The sequence below is a fragment of the Kogia breviceps genome, chromosome 4, assembly GCF_026419965.1.
Source record: "Kogia breviceps isolate mKogBre1 chromosome 4, mKogBre1 haplotype 1, whole genome shotgun sequence".
NCBI lineage: Eukaryota > Metazoa > Chordata > Mammalia > Artiodactyla > Physeteridae > Kogia > Kogia breviceps.
Window position 1 is genome coordinate 58334921 of NC_081313.1, and position 15978 is coordinate 58350898.

The window sequence follows — 15978 nt, forward strand, 5'->3', positions numbered from 1 at the left end:
TGCGCCACCAGGGAAACCCACCTTTTCTTCTTTTATGGAACAATTCTAGGGATAAGCGTGCTAAGCAACGTATTATGGGGGAACAGACACCGAGCCTGGAAATGCAGAAACATCAAGTCCCTCTTACCTTTGGTGCTTTCCAAGTCACCTCGATTCTGCCTCCAAAAAGTCCTCTCTCCTTTCCTTCCCTTCTTTCTTGTTAAATTACTTCAACAAGTTAGTCCTGAGACTAATTTGGTTCTAACACGTCAACAGCCTCCGGAAGCAAACCAAAATCTAAGCCTGTAAGCACCTGGAGGTTAGTAAATCGAAACCTAAGGATAACCAATCACAAAGAGCTAGGCTTTCCCTTGTAGCCAATCAAATAATGTTCGTACTTTGCGTCCGCCTTTTCTCTTTAAAAGTCTCTCTTCCACTCCTGCAGGTGGCCAGAGGGGTCCTAACCACTTCCGGTTTGTCGCTGTCCACTTGATCAATTTTTGCTCAAATCCACTCTTAAAATTTTTCCTATGCCTCAGTTTATCTTTTAACACTTCTGTCCATTTCTAAGGCCACCATTCAACCTTTCCCAGAGTGACTTATCTCCCTGAGCTGGAGCATTTGCCTTACTCCTTCATTCCTCAAACTGTGTACCAGTGACCATGCTGGGCTCTAGGGATGCCGGAGCGGCAAAGGAGCCGTGGTCCTTGTCTTGTGCTTGGCATTGCTTAAGGTCCAGTGGGCAGTAATAACAGAGTAAGAGTAAAATGGCAAGTGTGTTGGGATTGACATATATACACTAATATGGATAAAATAGATAATTAATCAGAACCTGCTGTATAAAACATAAATAAAATAATTTTTTTTTTTTAAAAAGAGTAAAATGGCAAGTGTGATGGACACTGCAAAGGAGAGCAGCATGATGCTATGTGGTTCTCTGGGAAGGTCCCTGGGGAGCAATGTTTGGATGTTTGAACAGAGAGCTGAGGGTTGCACAGGAATTAATTAGGCAGATAGGCAGGAAGAGTTCTCCAGACAGAGCTGTGGAGAGAGGCAGCCTGGTGAGGAAGGCTGGAGGCTGGCATAGCAGCTGCAGGACACGGTGATGGTTGTGGTCAAGATGGGCAAAAGAGGGCCAGAGACACAGATGGGGCCTTGAAGGCCTTGTTAAGAATTTTTATCTTTTGCCTTGAAACCTGGGGATGATTTATCACTGTTTGCATCTTGAAAAGTCAGCTTCATCTGCTGTGTGGAAGATATGGGACTATAGCGAGGCAAGGGTGGATACAGAGAGACCAGATAGAGGTTCCTGCAGGTGTCCTCATGAATGATGGTCGTTCAGCTTGGGCCAGAGGGGTTATGATGGCCATGGAGAAATGTGGACGGATTTGAGGGGTACTTAAACAGTAGAATCAATAGGACGTTGCATTGGGTTGTATTAAGTTATCTGTGGATTGGTCTCTTTCCTTGAAGACAAAAATCTGTCTTACTTATTTCTTGATTCCACATACCTAACTGCAGACTTTGCATTTGGTAGGAGGTGGTCATTAAATTTGCAGAATTGATTTGCATGCAGAGAGCAAAGGTTTGAGGAAATCCAACCCAATAGGTGCATTTTGAAGCAAAAAGAAGGGGCAAGTCTCACCTTGCTGGACAGTTCCTGAGGAGGGCAGACTGAGTTGGGTACCCCAGAGGTGCATGCCTGGACCCAGCATGGAGACACAAAAGGCAACTCTATCTCTCCCCTACCTCTACCTGATAGCACTGGCATAGAACCTTTACCTTCTGCGGCAGAAATGGAATCATATGCTCATTTTCCTGATGGATTAGAGAGATAGATGGACCCCTATCAAGCCATGTAGCTCCAACTATTGAAGGGAGAGAGATTTGAGGACTTATTTCAAATTAACATTTCACAACAAAGAGGAGTTGCTGGATTACTTATTTTTTTTTTGTCTGCATTGGGTCTTTGTTGCTGCGCGTGGGCTTTCTCTAGTTGCGGCGAGCGGGGGCTACTCTGTTGCAGTGCGCAGGCATCTCATTGCGGTGGCTTCTCGTTGTGGAGCATGGGCTCTAGGTGCACTTGCTTCAGTAGTTGCAGCATACAGGCTCAGTAATTGTGGCTCGAAGGCTCTAGAGCGCAGGCTCAGCAGTTGTGGTGCATGGGCTTAGCTGCTCTGCAGCATGTGGGATCTTCCTGGACCAGGGCTCAAACCCGTGTCCCCTGCATTGGCAGGTGTGTTCTTAACCACTGTGCCACCAGGGAAGCCCCTGGACCACTTCTTTAGATGTCAGAATCTGTGCCTAAAGTTGGAGGAAATAAACAAATGAACCCACAAACAATGGTCCAAAGAGTGTTTTGATTAATTGCTATAGCTCAGAACACTCAGTGTGAACCACCAAACAATAGTCATTGTGATCCACATTGCTTATGAAGACTGGAAGTAAAAAAAAAACAGTTCAGGGCTTCCCTGGTGGCGCAGTGGTTGGGAGTCCGCCTGCCGCTGCAGAGGACACGGGTTCGTGCCCCGGTCCGGGAAGATCCCACATGCCGCGGAGCGGCTGGGCCCGTGAGCCATGGCCGCTGAGCCTGTGCGTCCGGAGCCTGTGCTCCGCAACGGGAGAGGCCACAACAGTGAGAGGCCTGCGTACCACCAAAAAAAAAAAAAAAAAAACCAGTTCACCCCAGCCATAAACAGAGTTAACTTCTGTCAGTGATTCTGAAGAAAGTTCTAGACTCAGGGGTCAATCATTGCCTTTTTTTTTTCAGTGCTGAAGCAACTGTATGCCAGAAACAAAGACCTCCTTGTCCTCCCTGGTCTCCCTCTTCACTCTAAGAAACGTTAGTGTTCTCCCTAAATCTTTGTCACTGACCCTGCACCATAATTATAAGCCCAATCTGAAACTTTCCCAGAGTTCAATGGCTCTCACCTAAGGGACAGACTTAGAAATGGAAAAATATTTTCTTTGAAACAAAACAGTGCTGTCAGCATCTGTGATGGTTTGTTAATGATGAAACAGTACAGGAACAGGGATGGTTTAGGGGAATTGCAAAATAGCAACTGGTCACGGGATAACAGGAGGAAAAGAGGATGCCTGAGGGGAATTGCTAGGTCAGGGCTTCTTTTCCTTTTCTTTTTTTTACTCCTGCCCTGCATTTTCATGAGTTGCTGTCTGGGTCTGAAAAGGTCATAGGCCTAATTATACCTGTGGACACCCCATAATAGAAGCATTAACATGGTGCCCAGTGACCTGCCAGAGAGCCTCTCTCTGCCCCAGCCTGCAAGTTCCCAAACCAGTCAAATCAAAAAGGCCATGAAATGTGGATGACATTAAGGAATTATTTTGGGGATTTTTTAGATGTGATAATGATAGTGTGGGTACGTTTAAGAAAGAGAAAGAGAGAGAGTCCCTAGCTCTCAGAAGTGAATATTGAAGTATTTACAGAGGAAAAAATAGGATGTCTGGGATCTTCTGTAGGATAATCCTGGCATGGGGAAGGGAGGGGTGGAGAATAAATGAAGCACAATAGGCCTTGTATTGATCATTGCTGTCGGGCAGTGATGGGAGGATGAGGGTCAGTACACAATGCTGCCTTGTGTATATGTTTGAAATTTTCCATGATAAAAAGTTTTTAAAATACTGAAGGCATGTTCCTCTTTCTCAGAGACCCCTGAGAAAGTCAGTCTTTTTACACCCAGAAACCTCTTCCTTGAGGCCAGGAAACCAATATAAATGTGTTGGTTTTATAGCATGCTCTTTGTGTTTCTAAAACATTGTATGTTGAACTCTTTGCCTCCAGAGATAGTGAAACCTAGATATGAGGTAGAGACCCTCTCTTATTCCATAAAAATATGTGTTGCATCAACATTTTTTTTCCTCATTTCTAATCACGTGTGCCCCACGCATACCAGATGTTAGCCAACCGATTCATTTCAGAAGAGTTTTTAAAATTCTACTACTGTCATCATCAGGCACAAGGCCCTGTGGGTAATGCACTACAAACAGGAAAAACCTGAGAGCTGGCTATAAATTCTATGTTCAAAATAGCATCTCTTCAGAAGCCACATCCACAACCTCCCTAGAAAACTTCCCCTAGGGGGGGTTTAAGGATTTCTCTGCCCAGCACTCTGGAGGTTTCCTTAGATGGCTCAATTCTCAGCCCCTTTGTCTCCTTTCACAGCAAGAAGCTGAAATCACTCTTCTGGAATTTTCTTCCCACCCTTACGGTTTCTCCTTCCTCTGCAGAGCACTGTTCAAGTATGGCACCTGTCCCTGTTGACTCAGGTGTTCTCACCAATCAAATCAAGCAAGGTCAAAAATGATCAATGCAGCAACTTCTGTGTCCCCAGAACTATCCATTGTCCTAAAAGAAAGGGGGAGAGAGAGATAGAAATAGAGGGGGGAGGGATGAAGGTGGGAAGGATAGGGAGGGAGGGAAGGAGGGAGGGAGGAGAATGAAGGAGGGAGGAGAATGAAGGAGGGAGGGGGGAGGGAGAGGAGAAGGGGAAAGGAAAGGGAGAGAGAGAAGAGAGGAAGGGCAAGGAGGGAAGAAAAGAAGAAAGAGGAAAAACATAACTTCCTAATTAACTATCTTCTGTGACTTTCAGACATGAAAATGTTTTTCCAGAAAATACTTTCCTCAGATTGACTAATACAAAACTTCAAGAGGGAAAGAACTAAGCCTGATGTTCAAAATTTGCCTTTACTTTTTCTCTTTTCATCTTCCATCACCTGGGTTCGGAAGGCTAGTTCTGTAGCTGCATCATTTGATGGAGGTAGCATCCAACTTGATGATTCAATTGACTCAACAGATGACTAGATAGTTTTAAAAGACCTTTGTGTCAGCAAGGCCTTTGTCTATATCAAGTGCAAAGGCAGCTCTGCAGCTGCCTCAGATCACCCTAGAAAGCTCTCCCAAAGGACTGGATGCCATGACTTATCAATAAAAACAGAGCATTACCTGGTAAAGTTCTTCCTGAACAATGGGTCCAGATGTGAGCTTGAAAAATGTCCCTCGTGCTTGTTTCATTATAAAGCATGTGGCTAAAAGACTTTGGCATGATCTATTTGCTGGTTGGACATGTGGTGGAATAGAGGGAAGGGGGCAGAAATTATATGATGATTTAAAACATAACAGATTTTATTTGGCACTCCTTGGTGGGAACTTGAAATCAAATACAGTAGCAAAGCCATCAGTCAAGGGCAACTTGCTCTGATGTCCAAGAGAACCTCCTTAGAAACCTATAAGTCATCGATGTAAGAAATAAATGACACTTTCATTCCTTCCACTCTTCATGTCTTGGGGATATAAGATACAAGGAATGAGATCTTGGATTGTAAATCATGGTGACTGGCTGCTAAATCTGAGGCAAGGCCCATAGGTTAGTCTGCATGTTCAGCATTATTCGGTTCCAACTCTCTCTTCTCACCCGTCACCTCAACCCCCATCGGCTTGTTATCCACCTTCATTTATCTTGGTAAGAATAGCATAATGGGGGCTTCCCTGGTGGCGCAGTGGTTGAGAGTCCGCCTGCCAATGTAGGAAACACGGGTTCGTGCCCCGGTCCGGGAAGATCCCACATGCCGCGGAGCGGCTGGGCCCGTGAGCCATGGCCGCTGAGCCTGCGCGTCCGGGGCCTGTGCTCCGCAACGGGAGAGGCCACAACAGTGAGAGGCCCGCGTACCACAAAAAAAAAAAAAAAAAGAATAGCATAATGGGAAAATGTTAAGGCTTGAAGAAATTGCAAAGAAACGGTCAACTGAAAGATTAAACATAGTCCTGCCCCCCTTTTTCTGGACTTGTGATAAAACTAAATGATAAATGAGGGAACGGGGAGGAATTGAATTAAACCAGCAAGTTGCCTTCTCATCCTGAAAAAATACAATCTAATCCAATCCAATCCAATCCAATCTTTTGTGACTGTGACTCGACATGAGCAGCTGCTTGGAAGATCTTTAATAATCTGATGGCTCAACCGAGGAGATAAACTCCAGCCTATGTCTGCTCCTGCACCTAAAAGAAGTCAGGATTGTAAAGGGCTACCTAAGTCATAGAAGGAAAATAAAGAAGTTGCTTTAGGGGTGGGGGAGAGATAGACTGGGAGTTTGGGGTTAGCAGATGCAAACTATCATATCTAGAATGGATAAACAACAAGGTCCTACTGTGTAGGCACAGGGAACTATATTCAATATCCTGAGATAAACCACAATGGAAAAGAATATAAAAAAGAATGAAAAAAAAAAAGAATGTATATATGTGTAGAACTGAATCACTGTGCTGTACTGCAGAAATTAATGCAACATTGTAAATCAACTATACTTCAATTTTATAAGTTAAAAAAAAAAAAGAAGTTGCTTTATTTTATATAACACCAGCTTAAATGTGGCCTTGAGTCCTATTTAGAGAAGTGTGTGTGTGTGTGTGTGTTGGCAGAATCTCAGGAGTAAGAGGTTGGATCATTCTCATCAGACCCTGGCCATTTCCAATATGTGCACCTGAAGCTCTTCTGCCCGGGTTCAAAACTTCCACGCAGTTCTGGGGAGGATGCTCCCAGAGGCCGCCAGCCCTGGATGGGGGGGGATCGCTGCTCCACTCAGTCCTGTACGCGGTCGGGCCGGAATCCAGGAGGGGTTGCGGCTGGGTGAGGGAGCAATTATCTCCTTCCGCAGTGTTGGCGGGCACAGTGCTCTTACACCTCCCCAGGGGCACAAAGAGGGCCAGGCTAACCCCATCTGAAAAGCTCTTTTCGCAGAAGGGAAAAAAAAAAAGGTTATTTCAAGTCAAGAAGCTGACACATTGATTTACATTGGTTCTGGCAGTGAGCTGGCAGAAGAGGAAGTTTTTTCCAATGAATAGTGGACGCTGTAGCCCTCAAAATGGCCTAGAGCCATCAGTCATTCATGGTCTCCCACGTCCAAGTGTGGCATCCCCACGAGCAGGAGCCTTGCAGAAATCGTGTTTTCCCATGTGATTATTCAGGTCCTCTGAGAATGGTAAGAGTCAAAGGGGGTCAAAATAGTGGGTGGAAAGAAATGGAAATAAATTAAACACGCAACTAAAGCACAAGCTGGTAGGTGAATGCGGAGACTCTCTCTACGTCCAGTCCATAGAATCAGAGTGGCCAGCAGCCCGCAGGGGAGCAGAACAGCCCAGCCCACCGACAGCCTCTTCTTCTCTTCAAGACCACGAAGACTTGGGCTGCAGGGCTTCCTATGTTTCAGGTCAAGGGGAAAAGCACGTTCCTCTACAAGTCATTCTTCCTTCTCTCCTTACCCTGCATGTTCTCCATGGCCTATTTCCCAAGGTCACAAGAGATTGGCCAGCAATCTCAGATTTGTGTTTATTACTTTAAGGACAAACATAATGGTCAAGAGGACTGGGCTTCTCATGTCCATCTCTTAGAACCTTCTGTTCCCAGCAGGAAAATCAAAATTATAGCAGGAGCTTACTTAGGGAGTCTAATCATTGCCAAGAAAGTTGGACTCAAGAAATATTTTTATCAAGGTATTACAGCTCAAGAAATCAACTTTTTCCTTTAAAGGAATTCATCTGCTACTTGGACCAGAACTGGTCTCTCCTTCCCTTGAGTTTACAGCCTGGAATACTTCAGGTTTTCCTGTGGTTAGTACAGCCCAGATCATCAAGCTGAGAAAAGAGTCAGGGATTTGGGGCAGACATTCAATCTACATGGGGGAAAAAAAAATTCTCTCAGAGGACCATGTGAAGCAAGAGTGTACAGAAGTGTAATCCTCATCATTGTTAAGAGGGCACGCTCTGGGTGCGAATCCAGGCTCCACCACTTACCAGCTGTGTGACTTTAATCTGGTGACATATCCTCTCTGATAATAAGTTTCTCTATCTATAAAATGGGATAATCAAGTTGCTGGGAGGTTTAAATGAGCTATAAAACAATATACAGTGCCTGGCCCATGGTAAGTAAGATAACATGCGGGCTAATATAATCATTATCATCATCTACTATCTTGATTTTGCCATTTTTACCCTATACACCCTCCACCTTGCTTTGGATTTCTCTCTATTATGCAACGATCCCTCTATTGAAAAAGAAGGGTACCCTGACCCACTACACTGTCCAAAATTTTCTTATTAAAGGTAAAAAATAAATTAGTAGTCAATTGGAAAGGAGAAGGGATATTCCTTAGCACAGTATTCCTTTTTTTCCCAGAGAAAACACCTATGACCGCGTTGCTCACCACTTGGCTGCTGCCAGGAGACTTGGGTGGCTTGCCGAGTGACATGGAGAAAACTGAAGAGGACATAGGAAATTGTCTTCTCTCACTTACATGTGGAAACTTTAAAAAAAAACCAACCAGGGCTTCCCTGGTGGCGCAGTGGTTGCAAGTCCGCCTACCGATGCAGCGGACACGGGTTCGTGCCCCGGTCGGGGAGGATCCCACATGCCGCGGAGCGGCTGGGCCCGTGAGCCATGGCCGCTGAGCCTGCGTGTCCGGAGCCTGTGCTCCGCGACGGGAGAGGCCACAGCAGTGAGAGGCCCGCGTACCGCAAAAAAAAAAAAAAAAAAAAAAAAAAAAAAAAAAAAAAAAAACCAACCAAACAAGCAAAACTGAGCTCATAGATACAGAGAACAGATGGGTGAGTGCCCGAGATGGGGGATGGGGGGAGCAGTGAGTGAAAGAAGTAAAAGGGGTCAAAGGTACAAACTTCCAGTGATAAAAAGTCCTGGGGATATAATGTACAGCATGGTAACTATAGTTAGGAATACTATGTTGTATTTTTGAAAGCTGCTGAAAGAGTGGATCTTAAAAGTTCTCATCACAAGAATAAAACAATTGGTAACCATGTGTGGTGATGAATGTTAACTAGACTAGACTTATTGTGGTGATTATTTCACAATATACACAAATTCTCAATCACTATGTTGTACACCTAAAACTAATATAATGTTATATTTCAATTATACCTCAATAAAGAAAAAAAAATTTTTTTAACTGCCCTCTGAGTTCGGTCTGCAGGCTCCCGGGAGGGAGCCAGGGGGCACAATCCTGCCTGCCATCACCTAGGCCTGCTGGGCTCCTGAGAAGAATACACCACCTGACCTGGACCCACCCCTGCCTCGTCCTCAGCCACCTCTGCCAAATAAGATGGGGAGAGCAAAACATTCTCTGGCTTTCTCCAAGTCCAGGGTAATGTTATTCAAAGGAGCTTTGTTTCCAGAGAAACTATTCATTTGGTATCTCTGTCGTTGTTTGGTGTCTTTACTGTTGAGTATCCAAGACCCTGTAACCCATACGTTCCTGGGATAAAATTGTTTTGAGTACTGACGTATTCTTCAGGAGCAGTATTCTTCAGTACAGCCCTGAAGGGGCTCAGGAGGAAATGATTATGAAAACAGAAACAGAAACCAGAATCTCTTTTATCACAAACAAAATAGATGGTCATCACCATGGCAAACATGTAACTTATTACTACCTTTCCCTTGGTCTCATAAAACAAAATTCTTCATATCCTTCTATCCCAAAATTCCACTTACAAATTTGACATGTGTAAAGATATTCATTATAGAATTGTTTTTAATGATTTAACAAATTGGAAGAAGTGTGAGTACATTGTAATAAACTATTATAGATCCATATTTTGGAATACCATCTAATAGTTTAAAAGAATGATATAAATCTTCATGGAGTGCCTTGGAAAGATGCCTAAAACATATTAAGAAAAAAAAAAAGCAAGTTACTGAACAAATATAACCCCATTTGTGTTAAAGTATGTACACACATATACCAAACAAAAACAAGATATGTTTTTCTATAACATATAAATGTAAATGCATAGAGAAAAGGGGAAATGGGAGTCTGATTCAGAAGGGCTTTGATTTTCCTGTATTATTTGAATATTTTACAAGAAGAAGGTATTTGTGCATTAGTCATATGTTTACATATGGATTTTTAAAGGAATTATTAGGAAATATAATGAAATACATAATCTCAATTGGATGAAAAGAAGATGTAGAGCCACATGCCATTTACAGTAGGAGAATTCTCTTGGCATTTACCAGCCCTTTCAACAATGAAGAGACCATTTTGTTTGGCATAGAAGAAAAGCCTGAGGCGAAGATCTAAGGGAACCAGAGAATCATACATTTTAATGAAATCAGGTTTAACCATCTGGTCAAATTAAAGATAACCCATCACCTGTTGAGAGCCACAAATCATTTACTAAATTTGAATCTACCCACCATGCAGGCAAAGATCAATTTGCCAAGCCCAGCAGTGATCCAACCCAAATCACTGCTCTCCCACTAGCAATATCTTTACAGAATAATTTTCCAGTTCTCTTATGTTTATAAAATGGAAACAGAGAGCATAAGTCACATCTCACACAGCAGGGTAGCCAACAGGCAGTAAGGAAGATGAGCAATTCACATAAGGTTTTCATAAACTCTCAGCTGCTCATTCAACATCCTGTTGTGGAATATAATAAAAGGATGGTTGAAGCTGTAAACACAGAGCTAACTGTTGTTGGATTATAACATTTATGTTGATCAGCCTATTTTTCAGCCATTCAGCAGCAAAATCTCATCTGCTTTCAAAGATAAATCTTCCTGATAAATAAAATGTTTCAGACATTCTGTATCAAGATCACACTGAAGTTTGAAAGACATTAATTCAAGCCTCGCCACCCCACAGAAAAATAAAGAAAGCAGGGAGTGAAGAAACATCACTTCCACAGCGAGTAGCATACTTTTGAAACTCATTCCCCCAGGATGCTGTCAAGAAAAGTTTAAATAAATTCTAGGGGCACAGTGGACATAATTGCTTTCATTATTTCCAAAGCATTTTAACATCTATTGTCGGTGATACAACAACCCTATGGAACAGGCAAGCAGAAATAGTGTTCCCATGTCACAGATGCAGAAATCGTGATAGATTTAAGAGTCCAAGATCATATGGCTAAATTAGTGACAGTGCCAGGGTTAGGATCCAGGTATGTTGACTCCAAACCAAGGTCTTAGACTATTGCTTAAGTGAAATATCAATTTCCTAGTTGGCAAAGACTACTTATTCTCTAAAAATGCCAGTCATTTAGTCAAGTCTTAGAGAAATGACTTTCGCTTAGGGCAGGCCTTGAGCTCCCCTTAAACAGGAGTGGACCAGTGGCCCCAGTCCAGGCCATGCTCTTGCTGTTTTGCAGGTTGGGCCTGTACTGCAGCTTCTAGATGTTCTAAATTTTTTCACCAAACAACTGTCACAGCCTGTGATGTTTCCATCCAAATCATTTTAAGGTCAGAATATGTGGGGTCAGAAGCACATTGGAAAGTTGGTACTGCCTGCTTTCTGATGTTAAGAAACATCAGAAAGCGTCTCATCCTGCCTACGGGCTGTCCATCAAGGCTCAGAGTAAGCAACAACGTACATTATCGATTAGTCTTTCAAACTTTTCCACCGAGATCATGGCCCACAGCCCCATTAGTAAAGCTCCTCCAAGTGTCCCGGACCTTAGAAATGAGAGCTTCCTGGCTTTGCAGAAGGCTGTAGTTATCTGGGGACATCACCCTTCCCACCACTCAGCAGACGCTCTCCTTCCCTGGAGGAATGACTCGTGCAGACAACATGAGGCTGTTTTTGCAGGATCGATGACCTGAATATATGGGAGTAAAATTCCCCCAGAGAAATTAGATTCAGGAGACTTGAAGCTTCCCAGGAATCCGAAAGAAATGGCATTGCAGTTTTCATGGCCCACTAGAGCTGGTTAAAAGGTCAGAAATAAAAGGTTATTGACCCGGGAGATTTTCTTGGGTGGAGAAGAGCACCGCAACTGCAGCCCCTGAGTTTCTCCAACTCAGGGATCATAAAGGAGCTTGTAGGTCACTGACTCTGGAGAAAATCAAAGTGGGGAAATGATTGGAAAATCCAGTCTGCGCTTCGTTGGATTTTTATTGAAGGGAGTTACTAGGGAATGTTCTGCTTTCAGAAAGAATAAGTTCTATTGGTTTGTTTTGAGTTTTGTATTCAAATTCCTATTCCTTTAATAATTTCTGCATCGGGGGAATTCCCTGGAGGTCCAGTGCTTAGGACTCCGTGTTCTCACTGCCAAGGGCCCGGGTTCAATCCCTGGTTGGGGAACTAAAAATCCCACAAGCCGTGCTGCCAAAAAAAAAAAGGATACCTAATAATTTCTGCATTGGGACTTCCTGAGGTTCACACAGCTCAGTTCCTGGATTCCAGATAAGTAAAGAATGGATTTCTGGCTGGTTCTCTGTTATCTCCTAAAAATTACCCCCTTGCCTTGCAACCAGGAAACATAGCAAACATAAAATTCTCCTTAGCTTTGATCGAGACAAAATGCCAGTCGTCTGAAACTGCATTTGACAGAGGGGATGGCCAATAGGAAGCTAACTAGTAAACTGGGTCGTGAAATTGGAGAAAAGGACAAAAGAAGAAGTTCACTGATCAAAAAGCCCTCACAGCCACTAAGATTAAACGTCTCCAGACATGACACTGGACACCCTTTGGGAAAGATTAGCCTTGTGGAAAGTGCAGTTGTAGATTTCCTGAGCATGTTTGAAACGTTCTCCAGCTCAGAACAATCAAGAGGCCGTGAAAATGCCACTTTCCCTCAAAACTGACAGAACCTGGAAAAGCCCTGTTCCTGGTCATTGATTACACCCAGCCCGACCCATTAGCATGCAGCTTCACAGGCTTCTTGGAGTTTGACACAGGCTGAGCTTGTTTTTATAGTCCCCTGGGGCAGAAACTAAGCAAGCACCACAGTAATTTCACACTTTGAAATGGCCCTTTCTCTCCTACATTTCTCCCCCCACCTCGGTCACCATGCAACACCTGAGCTCGTTGTAATCAGGAGAGAAACATGAAACACACAGCTCAGCAGCCAGTGCTCCCCATGCAAACAATGGGGCCATTGGTCATGGACAGTTGATCACCAACGGCTGGACCAAGACCAGCAAACAACTTTGCATAGGCCTCTAAGCAACCATTAAGCGAGGTGGACTAGGGACTGAGTCAGGCTTCAATCAAGTGACTTGTTAAAGCCTCCCGGTCCACCATCAATCTCTAGGCTTATAGTTCCCTGTGCCTTTTGATGGTTTCTGATCAGTGTGACACGTCCAAATTCAAGCTTTTCCCTTGGGTACACTAAAAATGCTAAGGGACAAAAAATAAATATACTGTTTGCATAGCACTATATCCAGGATAACAGTCACAGAGGTGTCATTCCTACAACGGCAAAACTAGGAAACTTTAGTAGGAGACAAAGCCACCAATGTGTATGCTTACAGCATTCCTTTCTCTCCTCCAAGCCTAAAAAGAAGTAGGTTTTTACCCCTGCAGTTCTGATCTCTGCTTTTGTGATGCAGAATGAGAGAAATGGATGAAGAAAAGGAGAGGAGAAGGAATGAAGGAGGCAGGAAATAAATGGCAAAGAGAGAGGTTGGACACACTGGGTGTGGGAGAGTTTTTGCTTGTTGGTGCCTGGGGTTATTTTTTACTTTTTAGTTTTTTTTAATGGTTAGGAATTAAGCATGGGAGAGAGAGAGATGGGGGAGGTCCACTCCTTTCTGCAGAGTCCCCTAAGAGAGGCTGGAATGGGAAGACAAGATGTTGAAGATAATTTGGCATGAGTTAAGGCCATATTTCCTTCTGTCCTTTTGTGGTCTCTCCAGACACAAATTAGAAACAAAGTCGCTGTTATTTACATTTTTTTTCCTGTTAAACAATTGTTTCTTTAAACCACCCTGAAACTGGACCACCTGAGGCCCCACTTGTAACAAAGTTATCCTTGAAACCAGCAATGGTAAAAGCGGAATTCAAATAGGACTTTATAATCATGGCTGCTTAGAGCCCCTTGCAGTACAGAAAGCCAGTTTTGCCAACCTAGCCCTTTCTTACCTACTGATAAGGATGCCACCTGCGTGACTGTTAGCCCTTGATGTACTTGAAAGATAAAAGTACCCTGAACCGACACTGACCATAGCATTACACTGATAAAAGTGTGCAATCAACCAGATGTCTGCCCTTGAGTAAACAGAAGATCTAGATGATGAACTGGAATTTTCTTTTCATCTGGACGTTTTCTGTGAGGAAGATGTGGTCATTGACATCTCAGGTGTCAAAACCTTGGTAGGTTTGATGCAAGGCATGTGGGTATCTCAGCAGAGAATAAGCTAAGAATAAAAGGACTAAGATGGGTGATGGAATGGGTCCCTTGGGGGAAAAGATGGTCCACAGTCCAAATCATAGTGTTCAGCAAGCACCGCGAACTCAGACTCAGTGCCGTATCTGGAGTATTTGACACATGAAGTGAATCTTTTTAAAATACTCTCTCTCTCTTCAATACAACAAAATTATTCTTAGTGACAATCATGAAATAAACCTAAGAAGAAAAATGTCCGGAAAAGAAACAAAGAGAGTGAAAATACTTTTATTGAATTGCCTGGGCATAATCTTGCCTGTAAAAAATAAAAATAATAGTAAATAATAAAACACATTCAGGTATATAAAAGGGGAAAGCTAATGCATTAATGCTGCTGCGGCCTCTCCGGTTGCAGAGCACAGGCTCCAGACGTGCAGGCTTCATGGCTCACAGGCCCAGCCGCTCCGCGGCACGTGGGATCTTCCCGGACCGGGGCACGAACCCGCGTCTCCTGCATCGGCAGGCGAACTGTCAACCACTGCGCCACCAGGGAAGCCCTACATTACTGATTTTTTGAAAAAAGAAAAATCTCCTACATACATAGCTGTCTGTTGCAGTAATGAATCTCACAGTTCACACTGTTTCACTGTTTAAAATTTTAAACGCAAGTAAAAACTCCAAGAGATCGTGTTTCTTCACGATCATGTTGATAATCACTGTGCCATCATTTTTATTTTGAATCTACTCTTTAAACGCAGGAATATCTGGCCTTGCAGGGGTTAGAGAACTAACTGGTGCCCCGAGCTACCTCAAATGATTCTAAATTGTTACAAACTTAGGAAACAAGCATACCTCTGATTCTGCCTGTGTTGGAGGCCTACTGTATAACTAGCAGTCCTCAGAATTAAATTCCCTGTTTTCATGGAATGTGTAGTAAAGCATGATGATAAAATATGTACTACAATTGTATTACAATGTGTGTTACAACTGTATTAAATTACAATGTGTATTAAAGGACTATAATAAAATGTGCTCATTTGACTCCTACAATATTAAGACAATTGTTTAGAACTTAGAAAATGTACCCCCTTGTTTTTTGCACCCTGGGCGGATTGCTCCCATTACCCTGCCCTTAAAATGCAACTGTGCAGGCTCCTTCTGGCCTGATGTCTGTTTTGATGAAAGGAGCCCAGCTGCAGGAATCTCAAGGTAGTTTCAAGATGAGGGAAATGAAGTCTAAATCAGAAACTGGACAAACACAGCAGAAGTCAGAAAGGATTATTGAGCGCTCATTAGGTGCTCAAGACTGACTCTACTCCTTACCTGCTCATAAGGATTGGATGTTTAATTTCCTGCTAAGTTTGGTCCCGAAGGCTCAGGACCAAGTGGGTGGGGCGGACATCTGGGGAAAGTTCTTTGATCCACATTTGAGTGGGGTTGGACCAGGCAGAGCCAGCTTGGAATGGTCCTTAAGGGGGTGTTTTATCAATATCAGATGATAGAAGGAAGACAGTCAAACTCTTCCAATCAAGCAAGTGTGTTCACAGTATTATTCCAAAGTGTGGTTATTTACAAAGTGCATGTTAATTTTGGGAAGCCCTCATCTGTCTTTTTCATGGAAGAATTGAAGAAACGAAAGGGATTGGGGCTTCCCTGGTGGCTCAGTGGTTGAGAATCTGCCTGCTGATGCAGGGGACGCGGGATCGTGCCCCGGTCCGGGAAGATCCCACATGCCGCGGAGCAGCTGGGCCTGTGAGCCATGGCCACTGAGCCTGCGCATCCGGAGCCTGTGCTCCGCAACGGGAGAGGCCACAACAGTGAGAGGCCCGCATACCGCAAAAAATAAATAAATAAATAATAAATGA